Source organism: Rhinoraja longicauda, chromosome 6 (genome assembly GCF_053455715.1).
Source record: "Rhinoraja longicauda isolate Sanriku21f chromosome 6, sRhiLon1.1, whole genome shotgun sequence".
NCBI classification, from domain to species: Eukaryota; Metazoa; Chordata; class Chondrichthyes; order Rajiformes; family Arhynchobatidae; genus Rhinoraja; species Rhinoraja longicauda.
The window spans coordinates 13,422,766-13,436,392 of NC_135958.1; positions in this window are offsets into that span (position 1 = coordinate 13,422,766).

The window sequence follows — 13,627 nt, forward strand, 5'->3', positions numbered from 1 at the left end:
TAGTATAGGAAGTAGCAGGAAAATCAGGGGCAGTTGATGTCCTGTGGGAGGGAAGGGGTTACAGAGAAACAAGTGGGAGAATGGGACTGATAGGATGCTCAAGAGTCTGCATTGACTTAATGGGCTGAATGGCCCTCTCCTGTCTCACAAGAAACATGAGAATATGGAAAATATTTTTCTGGTTCTTGTGTAATGTTCTTCTGTTCTTCTGTAATGTTCTGACCATTACCTTATAAGCACCTTGCCTGGTCACAGAGGGTTTTTTTCTGAGGGAATAAATTCATCTGTATTCCGTTCTAAAATGGATGGTTCTTACACTGAAATAGTTCCCCTCGTTCAAGATTCCCCATCAAGGGGAAGTAGCCTATCACCATTTGCCCAGCCAAGCCCCTTTATCTTTCAATAAGTTCATTCCTATTTTCTCTAACTTCCAAAGAGCATTGGCCCAACCTGCTTCATTTTGCTCATAAAACAAGCCTTCGTCCCACAACAGACCTCGTGAAACTTGTCTAAACTGCCTCCAGAACATGTATATCTTTTCATAAATAAGCAAACCCAACCAATATGCAGGCGTGGCTGAGCCAACACCCTTAACAGTTGTAAGAAAGCCTACCCAATTTGTCCTCCACCCCTCTTTCAATAAAGGCCAATATTCCACCTGCTCCTCTACTTATCTGAGTGTTAACTTTCTATCGCTCGTGTATGAAAACACTCATCCCTCTGTACAGTAGTGTTCAGTGTTATATCTCAATTTCAACAATATTCTGACTTTCTTGCTTCCTAGTAAAGTCTTCACATTTTCCCACCTGCCACTTTTTGTCCTTTTGTTTAACCAATCTATATCCATTGCAGTCTTTTTTGTGTTCTCCTCACTACTTGCCACCCCATGTCATTTGCACCTCACCCACACATCTAAATTGAGATGTGCAGGAAGGAACTGCAGGTGCTGGCTTATACTGAAGATAAACACAAAATGCTGGAGTAAACCAACGGGTCAGGCGGCATCTCTGGGGTAAAGGAATAGGTGACTTTTCGGGTCGGGTCTGAAGAAGGGTTTCGACCCGAAACGTCACCTATTCCTTTTCTCCAGAGATGCTGCCTGACCCGTTGAGTTACTCCAGCACTTTGTGTCTAAATTGAGATGGTTTTAGGAATTAACGGGTCCTTTTCAGAATGGCAGGCAGTGACTAGTGGGGTGCCGCAAGGCTTGGTGCTGGGACCCCAGTTGTTTACAATATATATTAACGATTTAGACGAGGGAATTAAATGTGACATCTTCAAGTTTGCGGATGACACAAAGCTAGGTTGCAGTGTGAGCTGCGATGAAGATGCTATGAGGCTGCAGGGTGACTTGGATAGTTTGGGTGAGTGGGCAGATGCAGTATATTGTGGATAAATGTGAGGTTATCCACTTTGGTGGCAAGAACAGGAAGGCAGATTATTATCTGAATGGTGTCAGTTTAGGAAAAGGGGAAGTGCAACGAGACCTGGGTGTGCTTGTACATCAGTCACTGAAAGTAAGCATGCAGGTACAGCAGGCAGTGAAGAAAGCTAACGGCATGTTGGCCTTCATCGTGAGAGGATTTGAGTTTAGGAGCAAGGATTTGCAGTTGTACAGGGCCCCCTGTGAGACCGCACCTGGAGCCAATTGTGTGCAATTGTGGTCTCCTAATTTGAGGAAGGACATTATTGCTATTGAGGGAGTGCAGCGTAGGTTCACCAGGTTAATTCCCGGGATGGTGGGACTGACATATGATGAAAGAGTGGGTCGACAGGGCTTGTATTCATTGAAATTTAGAAGGATGAGAGGGGATCTTATATAGAAACATAAAATTCTTAAGGAATTGGACAGGCTAGATGCAGGAAAAATGTTCCCGATGTTAGGGGAGTCCAGAACCAGGGGTCACAGCTTAAGAATAAGGGGTAGGCCATTTCGGACTGAGATAAGGAAAATTTTCTTCACCCAGAGAGTTATGAATCTGTGGAAATCTCTGCCACAGAAGGCAGTGGAGGCCAATTCACTGGATGTTTTCAAGAGAGAGTTAGATTTAGCTCTTAGGGCTAAAGGAGTCAAGGGATATGGGGGGAAAGCATTTTAGATGATCTGCTATGATCATATTGAATGGCGGTGCTGGCTGAAGGGCCAAGTGGCCTGCTCCTGCCCCTGTTTTTCTATGTTTCTATGTTTTACTGTAAAAATCATTGATAATTTTTCTTCATGTATCTGTACACCGTGGATGACTTGATTGCAATCATGTATAGACTTTCTGCTGACTGGTTAGCACGCAACGAAACCTTTAAATTGTACCTTGGTACACGTGACAATAACTAAACAAAACTAAACTGAACAATCGTCTTTTCACCATCATTGGAGCTGTTATGCTTTGTAGCGCTGCAGTGCTAGCCAGTAGAGAAGTAATATCCCTATACGACAGTTAATAATACATGTTACAAGAGAGAGAGTAGTTGAAGTGAGTGAACTTCTCTGAGCCTCTGATCTTCCTGCCTTGTTTTAAAGGGGCATAACTTTTTTTAATGGGACTTGTAGCCCTCAAAAACCAAAAGGAGTGTAACAATGAAAGATAAATGAAAAGTCTCTAAATATTTCCAAAAAAATGGAACACTTTTGACAAGCCAACCATGGACATTTCTCTCTAAATTATTTGTAAGCTTCTGTCAGAAACTCACTGTCCAGATCTCGTGAAGCTGAGAAGCCAGGAAATGGCAGCTCTCAGTGGAATAGACGATAGACAATGGACTATAGGTGCAGGAGTAGGCCATTCGGCCCTTCGAGCCAGCACCACCATTCAATGTGATCATGGCTGATCATTCTCAATCAGTACCCCGTTCCTGCCTTCTCCCCATACCCCCTGACTCCGCTATCCTTAAAAGCTCAATCTACCTCTCTCTTGAATGCATTCAGAGAATTGGCCTCCACTGCCTTCTGAGGCAGTGAATTCCACAGATTTACAACTTTCTGACTGAAAAAGCTTTTCCTCATCTCCATTCTAAATGGCCTACCCCTTATTCTTAAACTGTGGCCCCTAGTTCTGGACTCCCCCAACATTGGGAACATGTTTCCTGCCTCTAACGTGTCCAACCCCTTAATAATCTTATATGTTTCGATAAGATCCCCTCTCATCCTTCTAAATTCCAGTGTATACAAGCCTAGCCACTCCAGTCTTTCAACATATGACAGTCCCGCCATTCCGGGAATTAACCTAGTAAACCTACGCTGCACGCCCTCAATAGCAAGAATATCCTTCCTCAAATTTGGAGACCAAAACTGTACACAGTACTCCAGGTGCAGTCTCACTAGGGCCCTATACAACTGCAGAAAGACCTCTTTGCCCCTATACTCAACTCCTCTTGTTATAAAGGCCAACATTCTATTGGCTTTCTTCACTGCCTGCTGTACCTGCATGCTTCCTTTCAGTGACTGATGCACTAGGACACCCAGATCTCGTTGTACGACCCCTTTTCCTAACTTAATGCCCCAGAAATGCATACAGTTCAAGAAAGAAGAGGTGACAGCTTATAAGATTAAACAAGGGAGGCTTTCATTTTGTATTTGTTCTCTTTTGAGAATGTGGGTATCACCGAAAAGGCCAGCATCTATTTACCATCCTGGAGCGGCACAGTGGTGTGGCGGTAGAGTTGCTGCCTTACAGTGCCAGAGATACGGGTTCGATCCTGACCACGGGTGCTATCTGAATGAAGTTTGTACATTCTCCCTGTTACAGTGTTGGTTTTCTCCATGGGTTCCAGTGTCCTCCCACACTCCAAAGACGTACTGGTTAAATTGTAAATCGTCCCTAGTGTGCGCAGGATGGTGTTAGTGTGCGGGAATTTCTGGTCGGCGCGTGTAGATTAGTGTAACGGTCAGCACAACAGCGCGGACTTAGTGGGCCGAAGGGCCTGTCTCCGCGTTGTATCTCTAAACTAAACTAACCTAAGCTTAGTTGCACTTGCTGAGCCAAATGAGAGTCCATCATATTGCCAGGGGTTTGGAGTCCCATATACATCAGTACATTAGATGGGTTTTTAATGACAATCTGGAGGTTGTGTGTCATGATTACTAAGATTATTTTTTGATTAATTCTGTATTATTAACTGAAGTTAAATTCCATAATGAGATTGAAACTCCATCCTCTGGACGACTGCTCTTGCAGCGTCAATAATGCATCCGCTGCCTGAATAATCTTTGCTTAACTTGAGAGAGTTTTCAGGCCAATTAAAAATGTGATCTAATGGAACAATTGTGCAGTCATTCAAAATGTGAAATGCAGAAGAAAAAAAACATGAGTGTCTCCATCACAACATGAAGGATGAACCTGATTTTAGTTCATTGTCATGTTTACCGAGGTACAGTGAAAAGCCTTTCTTACTTGATAGCCAGTCAGCGGAAAGATTGCACATGATCACAATCGAGTCATTCACAACATACGGATACATGATGAGGTTTAAAAGAGTGGAACGATTGTAATGCCTACTTGCAGATCCATGTCTGTGACCAACACACTAAGAGTCGCCTGGTTTGGGCGCCATCTTGGGTGTAATAACTGGGATTAATGAGGGATTAGTGTGAAGTGAGTGCTTGATGGCCGGCATGGACTCAATGGGCTGAAGGGCCTATTTCTCTTTTGTTCAGGAACACAAGTGTTCCGTTGTGGTATTTTATATTTAGGTGCATGCATAGGAAAGGTTTAGAGGGATATGGGCCAAATGGGACCAACATGCATGGGGCATCTTGGTCGGCACAGCGCCAGAGACCCCGGTTTGATCCTGACTACGGGTGCTGCCTGTACGGAGTTTGTACGTTCTCCCCGTGATCACGTGGGTTTTCTCCGAGATCTTCGGTTTCCTCCCACACTCCAGACGTTCAGGTTTGTAGGTTAATTGGCTTCGGTAAGATTGTAAATTGTCCCTCGTGTGTAGCATAGTGCTAGTGTATGGGGTGATACTCATGCTATGAAGGCCAACATGCGCTGATAAAGGCAGTCTGAAGCTCAAGTCTCTGATGTGTAACTTGCACCCATGGCAGGCATGGACCTGGTGATCTGACGAGCCTGTTTCCGCACTGTATCTCTTGTCTAAAGTCCAAAGACATGCACAAGTTGTCCGAAGATCCTGTTTCCTTGCTATATACTTGATGACTCTATGACTATAACTAACTCTATGACTCTGTCCACTAGACTGTCGACATCAATCGAACTCATTCAATTTTTTGATAAAAACAGTCCTCTGTAATTTACTACCAACCACCTACTGAACATACAGGTTCCTAGACAATTTCAACCTTGTCAAAGGCAATCTGAAGATGCTATCAGCAGCCCACATTCTTTGTGGATACATCATCGACGTGTGGAGTTTCCAAGCAGGCTCAAACCTGGTGAATTCTCCTTAGCAGCTACGTTCAAGCATGATGCCATTGGCCGCCTGCCCAATGTTGACACGCAAGATCTTCTGCATCAGCGAGCCTTGGGTGCAAGTTACACCTCAGAGACTTGAGCTTCAGATGGCCTTTATCAGCGCATGTTGGCCTTCATAGCAAGAGGATTTGAGTAGAGGAGCAAAGCGGTCTTACTGCAGTTGTTCAGGGCCCTGGTGAGACCACACCTAGAGTATAGTGTGCAGTTCTGGTCTCCTAATTTGAGGAAGGACATCCTTGCTATTGAGTGCAGGATAGGTTCACCAGGTTAATCCTGGGATGGCGGGAGTGACATATGACCAACTGGGCTTATATTCACTGGAATTTAGAAGGATGAGAGGGGATCTTATAGAAATATATAAATTTCTTAAGGGATTAGACAGGCTAGATGCAGGAAAAATGTTCCCCGTGTTGGGGGAGTCCAGAACTAGGGGTCACAGTTTAAGAATAAGGGGTAGGCCATTTAGGACTGTGATGAGGAAAAACCTTTTCACCCGGATTGTGAATCTGTGGAATTCTCTGTCACAGAAAGCAGTGGAGGCCAATTCACTGGATGTTTTCAAGAGAGAGTTAGATTTAGCTCTAAAAATCAGGAACAGGATACTGATTTGGGATGATCAGCCATGATCATGTTGAATGGCGGTGCTGGCTCGAAGGGCCAAATGGTAATGGAGGAGGTCCAGGATAGAAAGGTCAGTATGGGAATCGGAAGGGGAGTTAAAGTGTTTGGAAGGTTGGTTATTCCTCTTCCCAGCTGAGAGCGTAGATGCTGATCCTGGTTTAATTTAGTCTAGTTTAGAGATACAGTGCAGAAATAGGCCCTTCGACCCATCAAGTCCACGCAGACAGTCAATCCCCGCTAACACTATCCTACACACACTAGGAATGATTTACAATTTTACCAAAGCCAATTAGTCTACAAACCTGTACGTCTTTGGAATGTGGGAGGAAACCGGAACACCCAGAGAAAATCCACTTGGTTACAGTGAGAACGTATAAACTCCCTACAGACAGCACCCGTAGTGAGGAACACGGTGGCCAGCCATGATAAGATCAGTTAACTTGACACAAACCACAGGAAGATTGTGGGTCTTAATGAGTCAATCCTCCCTGCTCCCAGCCCCAAAACCTAACCTGGCTGTGTGGGAGGAACGTCTGATCTCTGCTCTAATTAATACTCATAGAGTCAGAGAGTGATACAGTGTGGAAACTGGCCCTTCGGCCCAACTTGCCCACACCGGCCAACATGTCCCAGCTGCACTAGTCCCACCCTACTGTGCTTGGTCCATATCCCTCCAAACCTGTCATATCCATGTACCTGTCTAACTGTTTGTTAAACGTTGGGATAGTCCCAGCCTCAACTACCTCCTCTGGCAGCTTGTTCCATACACCCACCACCCTTTGTGTGAAAAAGTTACCCCTCAGATTCCTATTAAATCTTTTCCCCTTCTCCTTGAACCTATGTCCTCTGGTCCTCGATTCCCCTACTCTGGGCAAGAGATTCTGTGCATCTACTCGATCTATTCTTCTCACATCAATAGTTTAGCCTCAGAAGGAACTGAGCGATGGGATGAGACAATGGTGCCCATCCAGGCTGATATGGATGATACACTTAGTCATAGTGACCCTCTAATCTTGGCCAAGTTGTTCAATGATTCGGAGAACTTGTTTAAGGAACTTGTTTAAGGTGTGCAAAATGCAGTGATCACAGGGTGAAGAACAATCACTGTAGGAGTTTCCAACCAGGTCAGGTTTACACCATCATGTTTCGTGCATGAGTCAATGATACTGCCTGAGATTATGACACACCTCAACGCATTAGGATGTACACCCACACATGTCTCAAGGCAATCGTCTGATGGCAACTGTCTGAAGAATCCTGTTTCAACAAAGCTCCACCTGAGTATCATTCCTGAAGTGTTTCTCAGCTAAAGGAGTGGAGGGGGCGGCACAGTGGTGCAGCGATAGCGTCGTTGCCTTACTTGTGCCAGAGACCCGGGTTTGATCCTGACTGTGGGTGCTGTCTGTACGGAGTTTGTACGTTCGTCCTGTGTCCGCGAGGGTTTTCCTCGGGTGCTCTGGTTTCCTCCCACCCTCCAAAGACGTGCAGGTTTGTTGGTTAATTGGCTTTGGTAAAGATTGTAAATTGTCCCTAGTGTGTAGAATAGTGCTAGCGTACGAGGGGATCGCTGGTCGGCGCGGACTCAGTGGGCCGAAGGGCCTGTCTCCACGCTGTCTCTCTAAAGTCTAGAGTCCAACGAGTGTTCACCAAGGGTCCCACAGCAGTTCAGTAAACACTCGCTATTACGGACCTCTTTATAGCGGGTTTCGGTTATATTGGACGGGCCTACCGACCACCGCCAGGCAGGACTGCTGACGGTAACCCCGGCCCACACCACCTACCCGGCTGATGCAAAGGCTGACCTATCGCCGGCCTACACAGCTTTCTCGGCCACCTCCAGGCGCCGCCTACCGTCGCCACCACTGACCCTTGCCCGCACTCCGGCCGCCCGTCCACACCTCAGCTCACCTGGGTTCCAGGTCCAGTTTCAGACTAAGGGTTTGAAAAAGGGTCTCAACTCGAAAAGTCAACAATCCATATTCTCCAGAGATGCTGCCTGACCTGCTGAGTTACTCCAACACTTTGTGTCCTTTAGTGTGTTGACCAACATCTGCAGTTGTTCGTTTCTACTATTTAAACAATGATCCTGCCTTACTCCTCATCCCTTTAGTCTGCCACGCAGTGCTGTATCAATGGATCACCAGTGCTTTCTTTCCCACATGTGCAACTGCACAGTGTAATTAGTTTTGCATATTTACGCATGCAGGCACCGCCAAGTTGTGGCACCATTCCCAAAGTCGAAAGACCGGTCTGCCCGCGTGCTCTGTCTACTGGAGCATTTCACAATCCAGGTAACCCCCCAGGCTCCTGCAGTGTTGCCTTCCGTCACCTTTGACTGCATTGGCCCACGAACTGACATCCATCTCCTCCCTCGTTTTGTTTTGTTCCGTTTAGAGATACAGCGCGCAAACAGGCCCTTCGGCCCACCGAGTCGGTGCTGACCAGCGATCCCTGCACACCAACACTATCCTACACACACTAGGGACAATTTTACATTTATACCAAGCCAATTAACCTACAAACCTGTACGTCTTTGGAGCGTGGGAGGAAACGGAACATCTTGGAGAAAACCCACGCAGGTCACGGGGAGAACGTACAAACCCCGTACAGACAGCACTCGTGGTGCTATAAGGCAGCAATTCTACCGCTGCGCCACCGTGCCACCCGTGTGCAGGATAGTGTTAGTGTATGGGGGTCACTGGTTGGCGCAGACTCGGTGGGCCGAAGGGCCTGTCTCCACGCTGTGCATCTAAACTAAACTAAACTAAACATACCAAATGCAGATGTAGCGAATGTGAAATAAAAACAGAAAACACACAGCAACTTAGTCAACCCCATTCTCCTGCCTTCTCCCCATAACCTTTGCAACCCTCACTAATCAAAAACCTGTTACTCCCCCTTTTTTAAATACAGGTACCCAATTTTATTGATATCCTGTGCAATTTGTTCAGCCCTTCTTCTCCTTAGGCTTTTAGTGCAAACGGGTCCAGTGGTGTGGTGGTTCAGTTATTGAACGGGTCCAGTGGTGTGGTGGTTCAGTTATTGAACGGGTCCAGTGGTGTGGTGGTTAAGTTATTGAACTGGGATAAATGCCTGTTTTTCTGACATTTGAAACATTTTGCTGTTCGGACTGCAGTGCGATGGTTTATTCCCTTTACCTGCCAGCAGCGATATGCCTCAGCCTCACTCACGTGCCTCACATTCTGCTTAGGGACTCCCACCTTTATTACTGCTTTATAGCTGTAAACAGCAGTCACGCCGTACCTTGCATGAGAGGAAAATGTTTAGCATTCCTCAATGCCACTTCCATTGACGTCGCGGTTTTGCAAGCAAAATCAAATAAGGGATTCCGTGCGTTTAACCTCTTTAATCAAATGCACTCATTCCATGAGGCTGCAAGCACATGGCACTGTCTAAGGTGCCCATGTTGCAGTGTTGACACAGGTCCTGCATCGGAGGTTATGAGGAGAAGGCAGGAGAATGAGGTTAGGAGGAAGAAATAGATCAGCCATGATTGAATGGCAGAGTTGACTTGATGGGCTGAATGGCCTAATTCTACTCCTATCACTTATGACCTTATGACCTTCCAGGTGGCAATAGTTACTGATTTTTAGATATGTATCTGTTCCGTGTTGTATGACTCTTTTGACTCTATGAGATCTTATTTTGTAATCTCCATACAATTTGGTGGTGGAGGATCATACATGTTCTGTAATTTTTGCACTGCTTTGCAAAAAGAAACAACTTTTGTGTTAGGAAGGAACTGCAGATGCTGGTTTACACCAAAGATTGATACAAAGCTGTACGTTTCAATGAGGTCCCACATCATTCTTCTAAACTCCAGCGAGTACAGGCCCAGTGCCGTCAAACGTCAAAGCCAAAACGAGACACATAGATGATGATGTAGAGAGATAAAGAACGATGAATGAAAGATATGCAAAAAAAAGAAACGATGATAAAGGAAACTGGCCTGTGTTAGCGATTTGTTGGGTGAGATCGAGAAGCTGGTGTGACTTGGGTGGGGGAGGGATGGAGAGAGAAGGGAATGCAGGGGTTACTTGAAGTTGGAGAAATCAATATTCATACCACTGGGTTGTAAGCTGCCCAAGCGAAATATGAGATGCTGTTCCTCCAATTTGCGTTTAGCCTCACACTGACAATGGAGGAGGCCCAGGACAGAAAGGTCAGTGTGGGAATTGTTCATCACGGTTTGGCTTCTGCCGAGGCGCCAGTCACCTTCTGATGTTTTGCCTATTTTACGGGTAAAATGTACAATAACCTCTACATTTCACAGGGAATACTTTACTGCACCATGAAAACAGACCTGCATTCTTTCACAGGATTAAGAACAAGGCGTCGTACGCAACCATTGCTGAAAGACAAGGTCTTTTTATGTTTCACCATCTCACCACCTTAAGTCAAGTACAGGCCTGGAGAGCAGCAACCCGACCTGCAGGATCATCACACTCCTTGTTAAGCTCTGCCCTCTGTCTTAACAACGTGACAGGAAAATCCTATGGTAACCGGTAGGATTACCATGCGTTGCTAGGTTTTTCTGCTCAATTGCATATTTAATAAAGGTTGCTTTTTACAAACGTCGTTTTAAATAGCAATATGAGTGATATGGATGAAACGTTGGCTAATTGGACTAGCTTAGATGGGGCATCTTGGTCAGCATGGATAGGTTGGGCCAAAGGGCCTGTCTCCTTGCTGAATGACTCGGTGCCTAAGTTAACATTGGAAAGTAAACCTGGTCACTGAACATTTTCAAAGCAAAGGTTTTTTGGCATTTGTGCAAAGGGAAATGTCGGGGGGGAAATGTAGAAATAAGAGGTGCAGTTCTAAAGGGTGTGCAGGATCAGGGGCACATGGATGTATGTGTAAAATCTTTGAGCATGGCAGGCTAGAGCTATAGAGTCAAACGGCAGGGAACAGGCCCTTTGGCATACCTGCCCTTGCCCACCAAGATGCCCCATTAACCCTAGTTCCTCCTGTCCACCTTTGGCTCATCTGTATACTAAAACTCTCGTTTGTTTGTTCCTGAACTACACAATAGCACAACAATTTTAGGCCCACCTTACTCACCGTCGTCCCTTTGGTGCTAATGGAAGACGTTTCATTGAAATCGCTGTTATATTTTTTAAGTTATTCACATTTTAAAGTTTAAATCTATGTCCTAGGGAGGAGGGGTGGACGGAGGGGTGGGGAGGGAGGAAGGGGGAGGAGGGAGGATAAGGGGGGTTGAGGGGGATGGAGTGGTGGGGAGGGGTGAGGGGTAGGGAGAGGGAGGGGGAGGGGAAGGAGGAGGGAGGGGGGAGGAGAGGGTGCTGCACCAATGCAGGAGAGGTTTGGGCCCAACGGGTCAACTTGGTCTAGTATCCCTCTCACCCTTTCCTATTCATGCACCTCTCCTAATGATTTTTGAATGTTGTTATAGTACCTGCCTCAACTACCTCCTCTGCCAGCTCATTCCATATACCCACTACCCCCTATGTGAAAAGGTTGTCCCTCAAGCTCCTATTAAATCTTTCCCCTCTCACCTTAAACCTAAGTCCTCTAGTTCTTGATTCCCCTACTTTGGATAAAAGACTCTGTGCATTCACCCTATCTATTCCCCTCATGATCTTATACACCTCTATAAGATCACCCCCCCCCCCCCCTCAGCCCCCTGTGCTCCAAGGTATAAAGTCCTAACCTGCCCAGCCTCTCTCTGTAGATCAGGCCCTGAAGTCCTGGCAACATCCTTATAAATATTCTCTGCACTCTTTGCTGCTTGATGACATCCTTCCCACAGGAGGGTAACCACAACTGAACACAACACAATACTGAACCCAAATGCGGCCTCACCGACATCATGTACAATTGTAACGTAACATCCCAACTTCTATACTCAAGGATGTTGGAAAGAAAATCGCTACAAAAGCTGATTCTGTGATTCAGTGGAATACAAAAGCAGGAAACTTACGTTGAACTTAAACCAAATAAGAGTCGCCACAACTGGAGTGCTGAAATAACTCAAATGACACCATTTTAGGAAGCTGTAGACAAGGTGCAAACAAATATTCACCAGAATGGTTCCAGAGAAGGCTACTTACTGCCACAAAATTAGATCGGAGAAATACGGGATTCCTTTAAGAGCAGAGAAGGTGAATCGAGGTTTGAAAGAGGTTTTTTTTAATCATGATGGGTTGAGGCAGAGTGAATAGAGGGATAGACACAAAACGCTGGAGTAACTCAGCGGGCCAGGCAGCATCTCTGGATAGAAGGAATGGGTGACGTTCCGGGTCCACACCCTTCTTCAGACTGAGAGTCAGCGGAGAGGGAGACACAGAGGTATGGAAAGGGAAGGTGTGAAAACGAGACATCAAAGGGGACGAGGCTCAAGGAAAATGTAGAACGGAACACTTTTAGCTTGGGAAAGGTGACAACGAAGCATACAGAGATAAAATTTTGTATAGAGGGAAACTGGTCCCATTTGTAGATGGTTCAAGGATCATAGAACATAGAACGTAGAACAGTACAGCAAAGGACCAGGCCCTTCATCCCACAACATCTGTGTTGAACATGATGCCAAGTTCTGCCATGATGCTAATCTCCTCTGCCGGCAGGTGATCCATATCCCTGCATTGCCTGCATGTTCATGTGCCTGTCCAAATGCTCCATGTGCCACTATCCTATCTGCTTTCACTACTACCCCTGGGAGCATAGTCCAGGCATCCACCATTCTCTGAGACTTGTCCCACACATCTCCTTTAAACGTTGCCCCTCCCACCTTATAGCTATGACTTCCAGTCTCTGACCCTGGGAAAAAGCTGTCTATCTTCTCTTTGCCTCTCATAATTCTCCATACCTCTGTCAGATCTCTCCTCAGCCTCCGATGCTCCAGAGAAAAAAATCCAAGTTTGTCCAACTTCTCCTTAGAGCTAATATCTTCTAATCCAACCAGCATTCTGGTAAAACTCTACAATAGACAATAGGTGCAGGAGTAGGCCATTCGGCCCTTCGAGCCAGCACCGCCATTCAATGTGATCATGGCTGATCATTCTCAATCAGTACCCCGTTCCTGCCTTCTCCCCATACCCCCTGACTCCGCTATCCTTAAGAGCTCTATCTAGCTCTCTCTTGGATGTATTCAGAGAATTGGCCTCCACTGCCCTCTGAGGCAGATAATTCCACAAATTCACAACTCTCTGACTAAAAAAGTTTTTCCTCATCTCTGTTCTAAATGGCCTACCCCTTATTCTTAAACTGTGGCCCCTGGTTCTGGACTCCCCCAACATTGGGAACATGTTTCCTGCCTCTAACATGTCCAACCCCTTAATAATCTTATACGTTTCGATAAGATCCCCTCTCATCCTTCTAAATTCCAGTGTATACAAACCTAGTCGCTCCAGTCTTTCAACATATGACAGTCCCGCCATTCCGGGAATTAACCTAGTAAACCTACGCTGCACGCCCTCAATGGCAAGAATATCCTTCCTCAAATTTGGAAACCAAAACTGCACACAGTACTCCAGGTGCGGTCTCACTAGGGCTTTGTACAACTGCAGAAGGACCTCTTTGCTCCTGTACTC